Source organism: Hypanus sabinus, unplaced genomic scaffold (assembly GCF_030144855.1).
Source record: "Hypanus sabinus isolate sHypSab1 unplaced genomic scaffold, sHypSab1.hap1 scaffold_746, whole genome shotgun sequence".
Taxonomy (NCBI): domain Eukaryota; kingdom Metazoa; phylum Chordata; class Chondrichthyes; order Myliobatiformes; family Dasyatidae; genus Hypanus; species Hypanus sabinus.
Genome location: NW_026781597.1, coordinates 47888 through 61545, shown reverse-complemented (window position 1 = coordinate 61545; position 13658 = coordinate 47888). Strand labels below are relative to the sequence as shown.

At 42.3% G+C, this 13658-nt stretch overlaps 1 protein-coding gene across 1 annotated transcript in view; it reads right to left on the bottom strand.

Annotated features, from left to right (window-relative positions):
* LOC132390040 (NACHT, LRR and PYD domains-containing protein 3-like) overlaps positions 1-1071 on the bottom strand; it is a 94526-nt gene extending 93455 nt beyond the window's left edge. Inside the window, exon 1 of the mRNA XM_059962627.1 lies at positions 1030-1071. The gene's annotated coding sequence lies outside the window, so the exon portion shown is untranslated. The remainder of the gene's footprint in view (positions 1-1029) is intronic.
* Positions 1072-13658: the final 12587 nt, after the last annotated feature.

Below are 13658 nucleotides of genomic sequence, written 5' to 3'. Positions count from 1 at the left end.
GGGAGGGAGAGAGGGGATAGTGGGGAGAGAGGCGGAGAGAGAAGGGGTAGACATAGGGGAGAGAGAGGGTGGGGTAGATAGAGGAAGGGGGAAGGGGGAAAGAGAGTGAGGGAGACTGTCTTCAACTGCTTTCAGTTCCTCTCAGACCAGGAAGTATTTTATCGACGTCTCTATCAAAACGCCGCAGGATAATTTATTTCTCATCAAATGTCCCACTGATTTTATCAAACTACTCCGGATACAATCAAGTACATTGTTTAAATGAAAACTGCAATGTAAACACCATCGTGTAGGTCATGTCGAATTCTTTTCAATCACTAAAAAAAGCCAAGATCACAGACGTTTCCTCACAGGACAACTCAGACGGTGCAGTCCTCTCTCTGCTAAACCTTCTTTTGATCTCCCACCGACCTACACACTTCTGACAGAAGGGGATCAACACTGCTTGCAGTGATCCACAACAGGTCTCACTAACCGACTCTTTTATGGAACCATCACATCTTTACACCCCTGCCCGCCGTCCCCTACTCCGCTATAAACTGCAGTGTGAGTAGTTATCATAATTTCGCCTTCTCACAGTAGCTACCTATCGAAATTTCGTAAAGGTTAGACAGATAATGTTGATCCCGCCTGCGATGGAATAAACAAAGCGAATCCTCAGTTCCCTCTGTCGGGGATCGGTAAAACCCCGAGTGTGAACAGACCGGCCTCCTGCCGTTGCAAGCAGTAGCCCGGGGACAGTTCCGAGACGCGGGAAACTCGCACCTCCCGAGCCTCTGCTGATGAATCGGAGCTGGGTTGAAAGTGCGGCGTTTCCGATAATACATCCAACTACACCGCTTTCCCGCGGGACATGCACAGGAAGTCGATGCATGAAATTGGCTGAAGAGAATTATTAATTCATTTAAAAGTGATTCGCTACAGTTCTAATATCGATCAACACAATACGCTATCAATCTCATTCAATTGCTCATAAAAGTGGCTAACAGCCTTCGTGATGTTTACATTTCGGTAAAAAGAGCTTCTTACCTTGCACCGCGGCTCAAGATTCAGTTACCACCCTGCCCCAGTGAGGCTGTGTTACGGGTTCTGTAATAAATGAACACACCCTGGTTAATGTTCAGTCAGCTCCGGGTGATAATCATTAACTAAACCCACAGCTTTATCAGCGAGTCTCTGCGTGTCCTGTTCCTTGCTACAGGGTATGTTCTGTCTCCAAACAAACATCACCATGGAGATGAAATGTGATCTCAGTGATTTTGAGAGTGGAAGGTTTGTCGGTGCCTTAGGGTGCAGTTTGACTATCGCAGGAACTGCTGAACTCCTGTGACTGCCCCGTTCAACAGTCGCAGTTTTGCGGAGAATGACGCGGAAGAGGATCAGTGAGCGGCCGTTCTGAGAGCAGAAACGCCCTGTTAGTGAGAGAGATCGAATGAGAAAAGCGACATTGGTTCAATCTGTCGGAAAAGCGACAGTAACTGAAATAACCACGCTGCAAATGCATTGTGCAGAGAGGCGTCATTGGACGTGTAACATGTCGAACATTGAAACGGACGGGCTACAGATGTAGAAAACCACGTACATACTATCAGTGGCCGCAGTATTAGTTACGGGACGTGCACAGTACAATGCCCATTGATATGTTTTTTTGTCAGCCAGAAGTTGCTGATGGGAGATTTAATTACATTGGCATCCCGCATTCTCTGTGACCATCGCAGATCTGACTGTGATGTCGGCTCATCAATCCTGCCTCTCACCTGTAACATCTCACTCATTTGTTTATCAAGGGTCACTACCCTGCAGGATTACAATATTAACTGAAAGACTCTCCTTCTCCTGAATATTGAGGGTGGTCATTCCCATGACACACTAGACCCAGAGAGAGAGAGAGAGAAAAAAACATCTCAACTGTCTTCAGCTTGCGGTGCCTGGTTTCAGATCCTCACACAACAGGAACTATTTTGTCCACGTCCCTGTCAAACTCCTCGGGACAATTTATGTCTCATTGAAGTTCCCACCCATTTTACCAAATTTCCGCGGATGCAATCAAGTACGTTGCTAATTAAAAAAAAAACTGTAATACATACAAGCAGGTCTCCCCTGTTTTACGTAACACCGCAGGTCAAGTTCACAAGAGATTCCTCACAGAAAAACTCACCGGGGCAGATATGCGTCTGCTAAACCTTCTATCGGTTTCCCACCTACCCTCTCACATCGGACAGAAGGGAAACAGCACTGTAGACGGTGATCCACAACAGCCCTCACCAACCGACTATATAATGGAACCATCAACTCCTTATACCGCCTTCCCCCACGACACCCACCCCGCCCCGGCTGTAATCTCCAATGTGGGTGGTTCCATGCTTTTGACCACCAAACGAAATGCCGTCCATGATGGACAGATAGTGTCGATCAAGCTAATGAAGGAATAAACAATGCGAATCCTCAGTTTCCTCGGTCAGGGATTGGTAAAGCCCCGAGTGTGGGCGGATAGGCTTCCTGTTACTGCAAGCAGTATCCCGGGGATAGTTTCGGGATGCGGGAAGCTCGCACCTCCCGAGCCTTTGCTGATGATTCGGAGCTGGGTTGAAAGTGCGGCGTTTCTAATACCACCGCCAACTGCACCGGTTCCCCGCGGGACATGCAAAGGAAGCCGATATATTTAGTTAGATGAAGGGAATTATTAATTCATTTAAAAGCGATTCGGTACAGTTCCAACATCGATCAACACAATACGTTAACAATCTCATTCAATTGTTCATAAAAGTGGCTGAATGCCTTTGTGATGTTTATAATTCAGTATATAGAGCTTCTTAACTAGTTCAGCGGACCCGGGTTCTGTTACAGCTGTGTTACGCCTTCTGTAAATACTGAACACAGCCTGATTAATGCTCAGTCAGCTCTTGGTGATAATCATTACCTAAACCCACAGATTTATCAGTGGTTCTCTCACTATACTGTTCATTAGTATAGGGTACGTTCTGTCTCCAAGAAACATCACCATGCAGAAGAAATGTGATCTCAGTGATTTTGAGAATGGAATGTTTGTTGGTGCCAGAGGGTGCAGTTTTATGGACAATGGACAATAGCTGCAGGAGTAGACCGTTTATAGAACCCGTCATACTTAAACTGTGGGCTTTGGTGCTGGACTACCACAACATTGGGAACATATCTCCTGCCTCTAGCGTGTCCAATCCCTTAATAATCTTATATGTCTCAATCAGATACACACTCATCTATCTAAATTCCAGTTTCAAAGCCAGCCGGCTCCAATCTCTCAGCAAATGACAGTCCCGCCATGCCCGGGAATCAACCCCGTGAACCTATGCTGCACTCCTTCAATAGCAAGAATATCCGTTCTCAAACTGCAGGTGTGGTCTCACCAGGGCCCTGTGCAAATACGGAAGGATTTTTTTGATCCTATACTCAACTCCCCTTGTTATGAAGACCAACATGCCATTAGCTTTCTTCACTGCCTGCTGTTCCTGCACGCGTACTTTCAGTGACTGATGAGCAAGGACACCTAGATCTCGCTGTACGTCCCCTTTTCCTAAATTGACACCATTCAGATAGTAATCCTCTTTCCTGTTCTTGCCACCAAAGTGGATAACCTCGCATTTATCTACATTAAACTGCATCTGTCATGCATCTGCCCACTCACCCAAACTGTCCAAGTCACCCTGCATTCTCATAACATCCTCTTCATATTTCACACTTCCACCCAGCTTTCTGTCATCTGCAAATTTGCTGATGTTACTTTTAGTCCCTTCATCTAAATCATTAATTCATATATTGTAAATAGCTGCAGTCCCAGCACTGAGCCATACTGTACCCCACTAAACGTTGCATGCCATTCTGTAAAGGAGCCGTTAATCCTACTCTTTATTTTCTGTCTGCCGAACAATTTTCTATCCATGTTAGTACACTACCCCGAATACTATGTGCACTAATTTTGCTGACTAATCTCCTATATGGGATCTTATCAAAGGTTTTCTGAATGTCCAGGTACACTAAATCCACTGGCATTCCCTTGTCCATTTTCGTAGTTACATCATTAAAAAATCCAGAAGATCAGTCAAGCATGCTTTCCCCTTCGTAAATCCATGCAGCCTCGGACCGATCCTGCTACTGCTATCCAAATGTGCCGCTATTTCATATTTTATATTTGACTCCACTCCAGCATCTTCCCCACCACTGATATCAGGCTAACTGGTCTATAATTCACTGTTTTCCCTCTCCCTCCTTTTATAGAAAGTGGGATAGCATTAGCTACCCTCCAATCCTCAGGAAATGATCCTTCAGTTCCTCCGTTACCCTAGGTCCTCTGGCCACTATAACATCCGGGAGATTGTCTATGTCCTCCCTGGTGAAGACAGATGGAAAGTACCAGTTCAACTCGTCTGCCATTTTCTTTTTCACAATAATAAATTCACCCGTTTCTGCCTTCAGGGGCCAAACTTTGGTCCTAACTATATATATATTTCCTGTTCGCTTACCGAAAGGATATTCTACTATCCTCTTTTATATCCTTGTTCAGCTTACCTTCGTACCTCATCTTTTCTCCCCGTATCAACTTCTTCGAGGGCCCAACTTTTGTCTTAACTATATATATTTTTCCTCTTCACATACCTAAAGAAGATTCTACTACACTCCTTTATATTCTTGTCTAGCTTACCTTCGTACCTCATCTTCCCCCCCCCCCCCCCGTGTTGTCATTTTTGTTAATCTTCTGTTGCTCTTTAAAAGTTTCCCAATCCTCTGGCTTCCCGCTCATCTTTGCTATGTTATACTTCTCTTTTATTTTTATACTGTCCTTGAGATTCCTTGTCAGACACGGTCGCCCCCTACTCCCCTTAGAAACATTCTTCCTCTTTGGAATGATCTGATCCTGCACTTACTGAATTATTCCCAGAAACACTTGCCATTGTCGTTCCACTGTCATCCCTGCGAGGGTATCCTTCCATTCAACTTTGGCTAACTCCTTCCTCCTGGCTCCATAGACCCCTTTGTTCAACTGTAATACTGACACCTCCGATTTTCCCTTCTACCTCTCAAATTGTGGATTAAAACACCATATTATAGTTACTACCTCCTAATAGCTCCTTTACCATGATTTCTCTTATCAAATCCTGTTCATTACACAATATTAGATCGAGAATTGTCTTCTCCCTGGTCGGCTCCAGTACAAGCTGCTCTAAGAATCCATCTCGGAGGCACTCCAAACACTTCCTTTCTCGGGGTCCAGTAACAACCTGATTTTCCCAGTCTACCTGCACGTTGAAATCCCCCATTACAACCTTTGCGACATGCTAATTGTAACTCTTGTTTCAACTTGCACCCTATAACCAGGCTATTATTTGGGGGCCTGTAGATAACTCCCATTAGGGTCTTTTTGCCCTTACAATATCTCAGTTCTGTCCATACTGACTCCACATCTCCGGATTCTACGTCACCCCTCGCAAGGTACAGAATTTCATTGCTCACCGGCAGAGCCACCCCACCCCTTCTGCCCACCTGTCTGGCCTTTCGATAGGATGTATATCCTTAAGTATTCACTTCCCAGTCCTGGACCTCTTGCAGCCATGTCTCTGTTATTCCTACAACATCATACTTACCAGCTTCCAACTGAGCTTCAAACTTCTCTACTTTATTTCTTAGACCGTGCATTCATGTACAATACTTTTAATCCATTACTCCTCTCGCTTCTCAAATCGGTCCCTATTGCACTTGGCCATACTCTCCAATCCCTTCCTGAGCTTTCGGTCCCATCAAATCTGTTGTCCTTCTTAACATTTCTTATTCTGTTTCCCTTTTACTCCATTATTATATTTCTAGTTCGTCTCCTCCTCCCCCCCCGCCCACTTATTAGTTTAAACTCACCCGTGTTGCAGTGGCAAACCTGCCTGCCAGAATGCTGGTCCCCCGCCTGTTAAGGTGCAACCCATCCCTTTTGTACGATTCATCCTTACCCCATCCTTATCCCAGTGGTCTAAGAATCTGAAACACTGTTTGCCGCACCAGCTCCTCAGCCACACATTGAGATCCCATATCTCCCTGTTCCTGCCCTCACCATCACGAGGAACTGGAAGCAGTTTTATTTCCTTGTCATGCTCGTGCAAGATCAGACTCCAGTTAAGTCCCCTTCTATTATTATCCTTCATTTGACTCAGAAACAATAGACAATAGACAAAAGACAGTAGGTGAGGGAGTAGGCCATTCGGCCCTTCTAGCCAGCACCGCCATTCACTGTTATTATAGCTGATCGTACACAATCAGTACCCCGTTTCTGCCCTCTCCCCATATCCCTTGACCCCCAATAAACAATGGATAATGGTCCGTGTAAATCACAAGTGGTTCCTGGGCAGGGCATATGTAGACATCGAAATGTTTTAAAATTAAAACGAGTACCAGCAACACTTTTTCAACAGTGGAGTAATTTTTCTGATGCACATTAAATTACTTTGAGAGATAAGCTACCGGATGTTCAATTTCATCATCGTCCTTTCGCAACAATATTGCTCAAGCAGCTTCATCTCTGGCGTCTATCGCGACTGAAAATGGTTTATTGAAATCAGGTGCTTTGAGCACAGGTTGATAACACAGGAAGGTTTTCAGCCGGTCAAATGCCTCTTGGGAAAGGTCAGTCCACAGAAATATGTCGCTCTTCCCTCGGAGATTCCTTAGGGAGAGAGCAATGTCTGCGAAGTTCTTACAATACTTACGGTACTATCCAACCATTCCTTAAATCTGTCTTAACGCTTTCTTGCCTGTCGTAGCGGGAACCTCAACAACAGCCTAAACCTTGTCCTGCCCAGGTGCCAGATGGCCCCGGCCTACCACATAGCCAAGATACGTGACAGTGGCGTGTCCAAATTCACGTTCAGCAAGGTTTACAGTGATATTTGCCTTGGACAGTTTCAAACTGTGTCTCTGTAACGTTCTCCTTCGCGTGTACTAAAAACGCCGAATTCAACGTCGAGATAAACCACAGTCAATGAAACCAGATCGCAGTATGATTAACCATTTACTGTTCACTCTTCACATTAACATATGGTGAAAACTGTTGATAAAACAATACAAGATTGATACAGTATTTGTTCCTTCCTTAATATCACATTTCAATTGTAAATACTTGCAAAGGTGACTATAACTACATTACATTAAGGTGCAGCATACAGGGAGAGTTTATCTGCTCCATTGACTACTTTAAATACACTTCCATGCAAACTATCCGCAACTCTTTAACTAACGAAAGCATAAACATTATCGACCGTCGTTACTTTTAACAGGATCGGCATTAACACCTTAGTTCACTATATCGATTATCTATTAACTTACAGTGTTGCTCTCACTGTGATTTCTAATGCTTGCAAAACAACTTCTGCTCAGGTGTGCCTCGTGGTGAGCCCCCACCCTCGCGTTAATTTCAAACCGGTACTTTCCCACAAGACGCGGCGAAACCGGATGTGATGTCATCGCATGCCGATATATTTTACATGCAATGAATATACTTTAAACACTTCTAATTCTAACTAGAAGATACTATCAAATGAATTACTAAGCGAAAATATTATAAACTAAATAACTGTCGTAAAGACAGCACAGTCTCTACTGCAGAGATATGCTCCTCCCAGGTGTCATTCCATACAATCAAGTCATCAAGATAAGAGCCTGTATTTTCTAAACCTTGAATCACTGAATTCAGCATCCTTTGGATCGTCCCTGAAGCATTTTTTTTTAATCCCAAACGGTAAAACATTGTACTCAAACAATCCAGATGGTGCCACAAATGCAGGTATTTCTTCAGCCATTTCTGTTAAAGGAACACACCTGTAACCTTTCAGCAGATCAATCTTTCTAAGGTATTTACTCTTCCCTACTCTGTCAATACAGTCATCCACTTTGGGGATGGGATAAGCATCTGTCTTTGTTACTGAGTCAACTTTCCTGTGGTCAGTACAGAATCTCATACTCCCATCTCTCGCACAGTAACGAACAGTCTGAAGTGGATGGCGTAATTATGCCGGCAGGTAGCATGTACTAAATTTACTTTTTCAATAATTTTATTTGTCTTGGTTCATTCTGTAAGGTTGTTGCTTAATGGAATCAGCTTAATCTACAATTACGTCATGCTCCACAGCCTTAGAATGTCAGGGAGTAGATCTTTATACTTGTTAATTAAACTCTTCAGTTGTTTTTGTTGTTTTGACTGCAAATGTTCAATCTTGCAACCAGGATTTTACCAGAAAAAATATCACCGAGTCTTGTGGAAACTACAAGGAATTCATAAAAGTGATCTGGTATTCCAGTAATAAATTTAACTGGTCAAAGAACACTGAGGCTGTCTACAAGAAGGGTCAGAGCCGTCTCTATTTCCTGAGGAGACTGATGTCCTTTAACCACTGCCGGACGATGCTGAGGATGTTCTACGAGTTAGTGGTGGCCAGTGCTATCATGTTTGCTGTTGTGCGCTGGGACAGCAGGCTGAGTGTAGCAGACACCAACAAAATCAACAAACTGATTCGTAAGGCCAGTGATGTTGTAGGGGTGGAACCGGACTCTCTGATGGTGGTGTCTGAAAAGAGGATGCTGTACAAGTTGCATGCCATCTTGGACAATGTCTCTCATCCACTTTATAACGCACTGGTTAGACACAGGAGTACATTCAGCCAGAGACTCATTCCACCGAGATCCAACACTGAACATCATAGGAAGTCATTCCTGCCTGTGGCCATCAAACTTTACAACTCCTCCCTCGGAGTGTCAGACACCCTGAGCCAATGGGCTGGCCCTGGACTTATTTCCACTTGTCATAATTTACTTATTGTTATTTAATTATTTATGGATTTATATTGCTATATTTCTACACAATTCTTGGTTGGCGCGACTGTAACGAAACCCAATTTCCTTCGGAATCAATAAAGTATGTCTGTCTGTCTGTCTGTCTGTCTGTCTGTCTGTCCGTCCGTAAAGAGCTGGAGGTGGAGTGGAACTGGGCGAGCTCCAGAACATTCGGGACTCTGAAGTGGTGATGGACAGGATATATAGATAGGGAATTACACCCAGGGCGCAGGCACGGGAGACTTTGTGATAGTCATGAATGAGAAAAGGCTGAAGGGGCCAAGGCAGAGTTTCCATGTGGCCATTTTCTTCAACATTTTGGTTCGCATCGCTGGGTTTCGAGGCGGGTTAATCACCTCTGTGACTCAGAAGGGAAGTGGGCGTTGTGTGGTGACCTTGAGTGTCTGGTGGTGGTGGGGGCGGCAGCATGAAAGTCATGCTGCGCTGATCGGATATTCGTTAGTGGTGCGGACAGGTGGTTATGTCGGCGACAACGTTAGGGACATCTCAGATGGAGTCCTCACCATTCTGAACTGGGTGTGTGAACAGCTGGAAATGTTTGGCCATTGAGTTACCAATGACATGGGCACTTTGTGTGACCAAGTACTGCATCGCCAGTTCCGGGAGTTCAGAGCGAGTCAAAAGGCAGGGCCTTCCCGGATATGCTATTGGTGCACCGGGCTTATGACGCCGGAAGCAGGAAAACTGTTGAGATTAATGGTTTGCTAAAGAGATGTTTGTCTATCCCATTTCTCCGGAAATGGATGCTAACATTGCATTTGGCTTCCCCTCCGTTCTGCAAATATTCCTGAAGGGAATCTTCCCAAAAGGATCTGTACCTCTGCTTGGTTCAGTGATTCTCTACTTTGTTAATATAGGCTAGGCCTAAACAGAGCTTATGCAGTTTGTTCCATGGCGAAAGAGTAGGTTTTATATACAGGTTCTCGGAAAATGGATTGGAACATGCATTTGGCTCCCTCACCACTGAATCAATCTGCAGATGTTCCTGTCTCTCTGCAGCTCTGATTTTTCAATTCAAATGTTATTCCCATTTACAAAATAGTCCACGCCTTTATTCCCTCTGCCAAACAGTAAGACTGGACACTTTCCTACATTATATTCCTTCATAATTCCTTGCCTCTTCTCCTGTCTGTCTAGTTCCTTCTGCAAGCACCCTGTTTCCTCAATTCTGCCAGCTCTTCCATCTACCTTTGCATGGGTCTCAAATCCTGCTATAAAGTAACCAAATCCTTCCTTCAATCATTGACGTACAACGCGATAAGAAGCGGTCCCGGTACCGATTGCTTCGGAAGTTCACTGTTCACCGCCATACAATCAGTAAAGAACAACTCCAGAAGGCTACAATATTAAACTCCACCAGGATAGTCTGAAAGTTCTGAGCGAATGAGAAATGAGCGTAATTGGCTGTGTCTGGTCATGCGGTTTTACAAGCTACTCAGAAACAGAAAAAGGCACAACAACTTACTGTCAATACAATTGTCAAGTTGCAACAAATTATATAACTACCGGGCAGTAATTACCGATGGGACAATCCATAATAACCATCTGGATACAGTAACAGAGGACTTATTCAACTTATTCTATAGATAAAGGACAACAACAACATATTCAATAAATAAAGCCATTATTAGCACGCAAAACATACCGAAATCAATGCTTTAAATCACTAAAATTTGCTGAATTAACCATTACATATTGTTCATATTCTATTCCTTCACAGTAGGGTCTGGGTCAAGTTTGATCCGGGCAGGAATTCCCTCAAAACAAATGTCTGTACCAAATGTGAACCACTGTTATTTTAGAATGTATAAATAGCCAATTTGGCATGAATAAATGTACGATCAATCATTAATTAATGTTGCAGACAGCAGGCAAAGTGTATTTTAAGAGAAAAAATCGTTTATGGAGAACAAGCATCTACTATCACACAATATCATGTCCTATTTTTACCAAATACATGAAAACATGACGGACATAACGATTTAATTATAATTGTTGAAACTGAAAAAGGAAAGAACATTCTGCAACTGTGGGGTTTATTATATAACCATTTATAACCCTTACAACCATCAAACACTATCCTCACTGCTGTATTATAAAATATCCTCATAATATTATGTCATTACAGCTACTAACTATCTAATCAACATTAACTAATATTTAACAAACATAGAAAAATAAATGTTATTTAAAAACTAGTCCTGGCATGCAAAGCAGTTGAGATACTTTCGGATACTTTGCGTGTGTGACCCTTGCATATTTGTTTCCTACATTTGCAGCAAGTTGTTCCTGTATTACAGTCATTTTCTGCAGAACAGAAGTTCCATCTCCATCTCTATTGCCCCCTTGTTTTGTCTTCTTGTGCGACTTGTTGTTGATCAAGGCCAGTTTCAGATCGCGGCACTGCCCTTCCCAGTGCTGCTGAGGCTGCTGTGCCGGGAAGGTGGTGTCGCCTTTGCATAAAATGAGTCCAAAGGGCCTTTCCAAGCTCCTCCAAAAAAACCTCCTACTGTTCTTCTTGCTTACCCTCCAGTTAGTGTTCAGCTCATTCCATAAGACAAAGGCGTTGTAGGTCGATATGTCAATTATGTTATGGATAATGGCGAGAAGCAAGCGGACTGTTCTCCTCTTGCAGCTGGATGAGACTGTTACTTTGTCAAAGTTGTCCACTCCTCCTTTGTTGGCATTGTAGTCAAGGATGATGGCTGGTTTTCTGTCCTCCTCAGCGCTGACCTCTGCAACCTCATGTAATGTGTTCATAAGGACGACATTCTTGTACTTCACTTGCATATGCGAGACAACTATGGTGTCATGGGTGAAAGCAAATCAGGAAGTCAAGACGTCTCCAACCCCCTCCCCCCGTTGCAATCAGAGCTGGTGGCAGCTCGAGGCCACGGACAGTGATTCGCTGCTTTCATCGATAACAAGTGAAAAGCCCCCTGATGATGGAAGCAGGCCGGAGGGCAAAACTGGATCTTCGGGGTAACAACATTCGCATCGTTGAAGATTATGCTCTTCAAGTGTGGAAGATGCGCGCCGAGTATAAAGATGTTACGAAAGAGTTTAATAATCGTGGATAAAGACCCTCGCTCTGCACCCCTGCCCATCTAGAAATAACTCATTAGACTGGGGACCACAAATACTTTAAGTAGGTTATGGAGGCTCAAAAGATATTGAAGGTCTCCCAGCCATTTTACTATATCAGACTCGGTTTGATTTATTTTCGAAAATGGCCGTTAAGTACTTTCCGTTATTTTTTCAGTCTGTTTTTTTTTTTAAGTTATGTATTTTTTTCATCGTTACTCGTCGGTAAACTATTCTGTAGTATTAATTTCTATTAAGCTTAATATTTTTGATGGTATTGTTTTTCATTACGTATAATTTTGATTTGTGGTGTGCACTGTTCTCAAGTTGATGGATGACAAAGTTATGAATCCGGAAGGCGGATTTTGGAGTGTCTTTCTTTTCGAAGAGCTTGCTGCGTTTCTTGGTAAGTGTCTTGCTTTGCAATTGAAGGGAGGGGTGGGTTCTCTAGTGCCAACACTATTCATTGTTTGTTATGTTTTTATTATTATTCTCTGTTGTTCAGGACACGTTTCTGTCCTGACTCCTTGACTCATACCTTTGCTCCAGAACAGTTATTTGAATGATTGATCTTCTTTATGCCTACCATTGTTGACGTTCTATTAAATGACAATTAGTTCGTTGAAGTTAATGAACTGAAATGTATTGGGATTGAACCATCCTGTTAAAAGAAAGAAGGTGTTTTCACAACTTAAGCAACGTAAAGCTGATATTGTTATTTTCTGCAGGAAGCTCAAATTCGAAGTTTTGATAATTCTCGTCTTCAGACTGGATTTATTAAAAATCGCTATTCATCCTTTAACGTTAGAAAATTAATTAATATTATTTATACTTCTTCATCTAAAATACCAGAATGTGTTATATCTTTAGATGCTGAAAAAGCATTTGACAGAGTTGAATGGCCATATTTATTTACTGCAATGCAACAATTTAATTTTAGTTCAAAAATTATATCATGGATTAAATTAATATACCATAAACCTTTAGCTTCGGTTTTTACCAATAATCAATGATCCCTTTTTTCAGTTATTTCGTGGTACGAGGCAAGGTTGCCCTTTAAGTTCTTTACTATTTGACATTGCTTTAGAACCGTTGGCTATAGCTATTCGGGAATCACCTAATATTCTGGGTATTACCCGTGGGGAGAGGATGTATAAAGTATCATTGTACGCTGATTATTTGTTATTATATATATCTGACCCGGAAAAATCTATCCCTGCTATTTCGTCTTTGCTTGCTCAATTTAGTAATTTTTCTGGTTATAAATTGAATTTTAACAAGAGTGAACTATTTCCATTAAATATGCAAGTTCCAATTTATAAACATTTACCATATAAAATTGTTATAGATTATTTTACTTACCTAGGCATTAAAATTACTAAAAAAACATAAAGATCTATTTAAGGTTAACTTTTTACCTTTAATTGATCAAATTAAGTAACTTGCTATTAGGTGGTCTCAACTATTTTTGTCATTGGTTGGTAGAGTTAATGCTATTAAGATGATGATACTACCTAAATTCTTAATTTTATTTCAAGCATTACCCATTGTTATTCCTAAAGCTTTTTTGATACTATTGACTCAAAAATATCTTCTTATTTGTGGCAGAACAAAAACCCTAGATTGGGTAAAAAATATTTACAGAAGCCTAAGAAGGAGGGCGGTTTGGCTTTACCAAACTTAAGATTTTACTATTGGGCAGTCAATATACG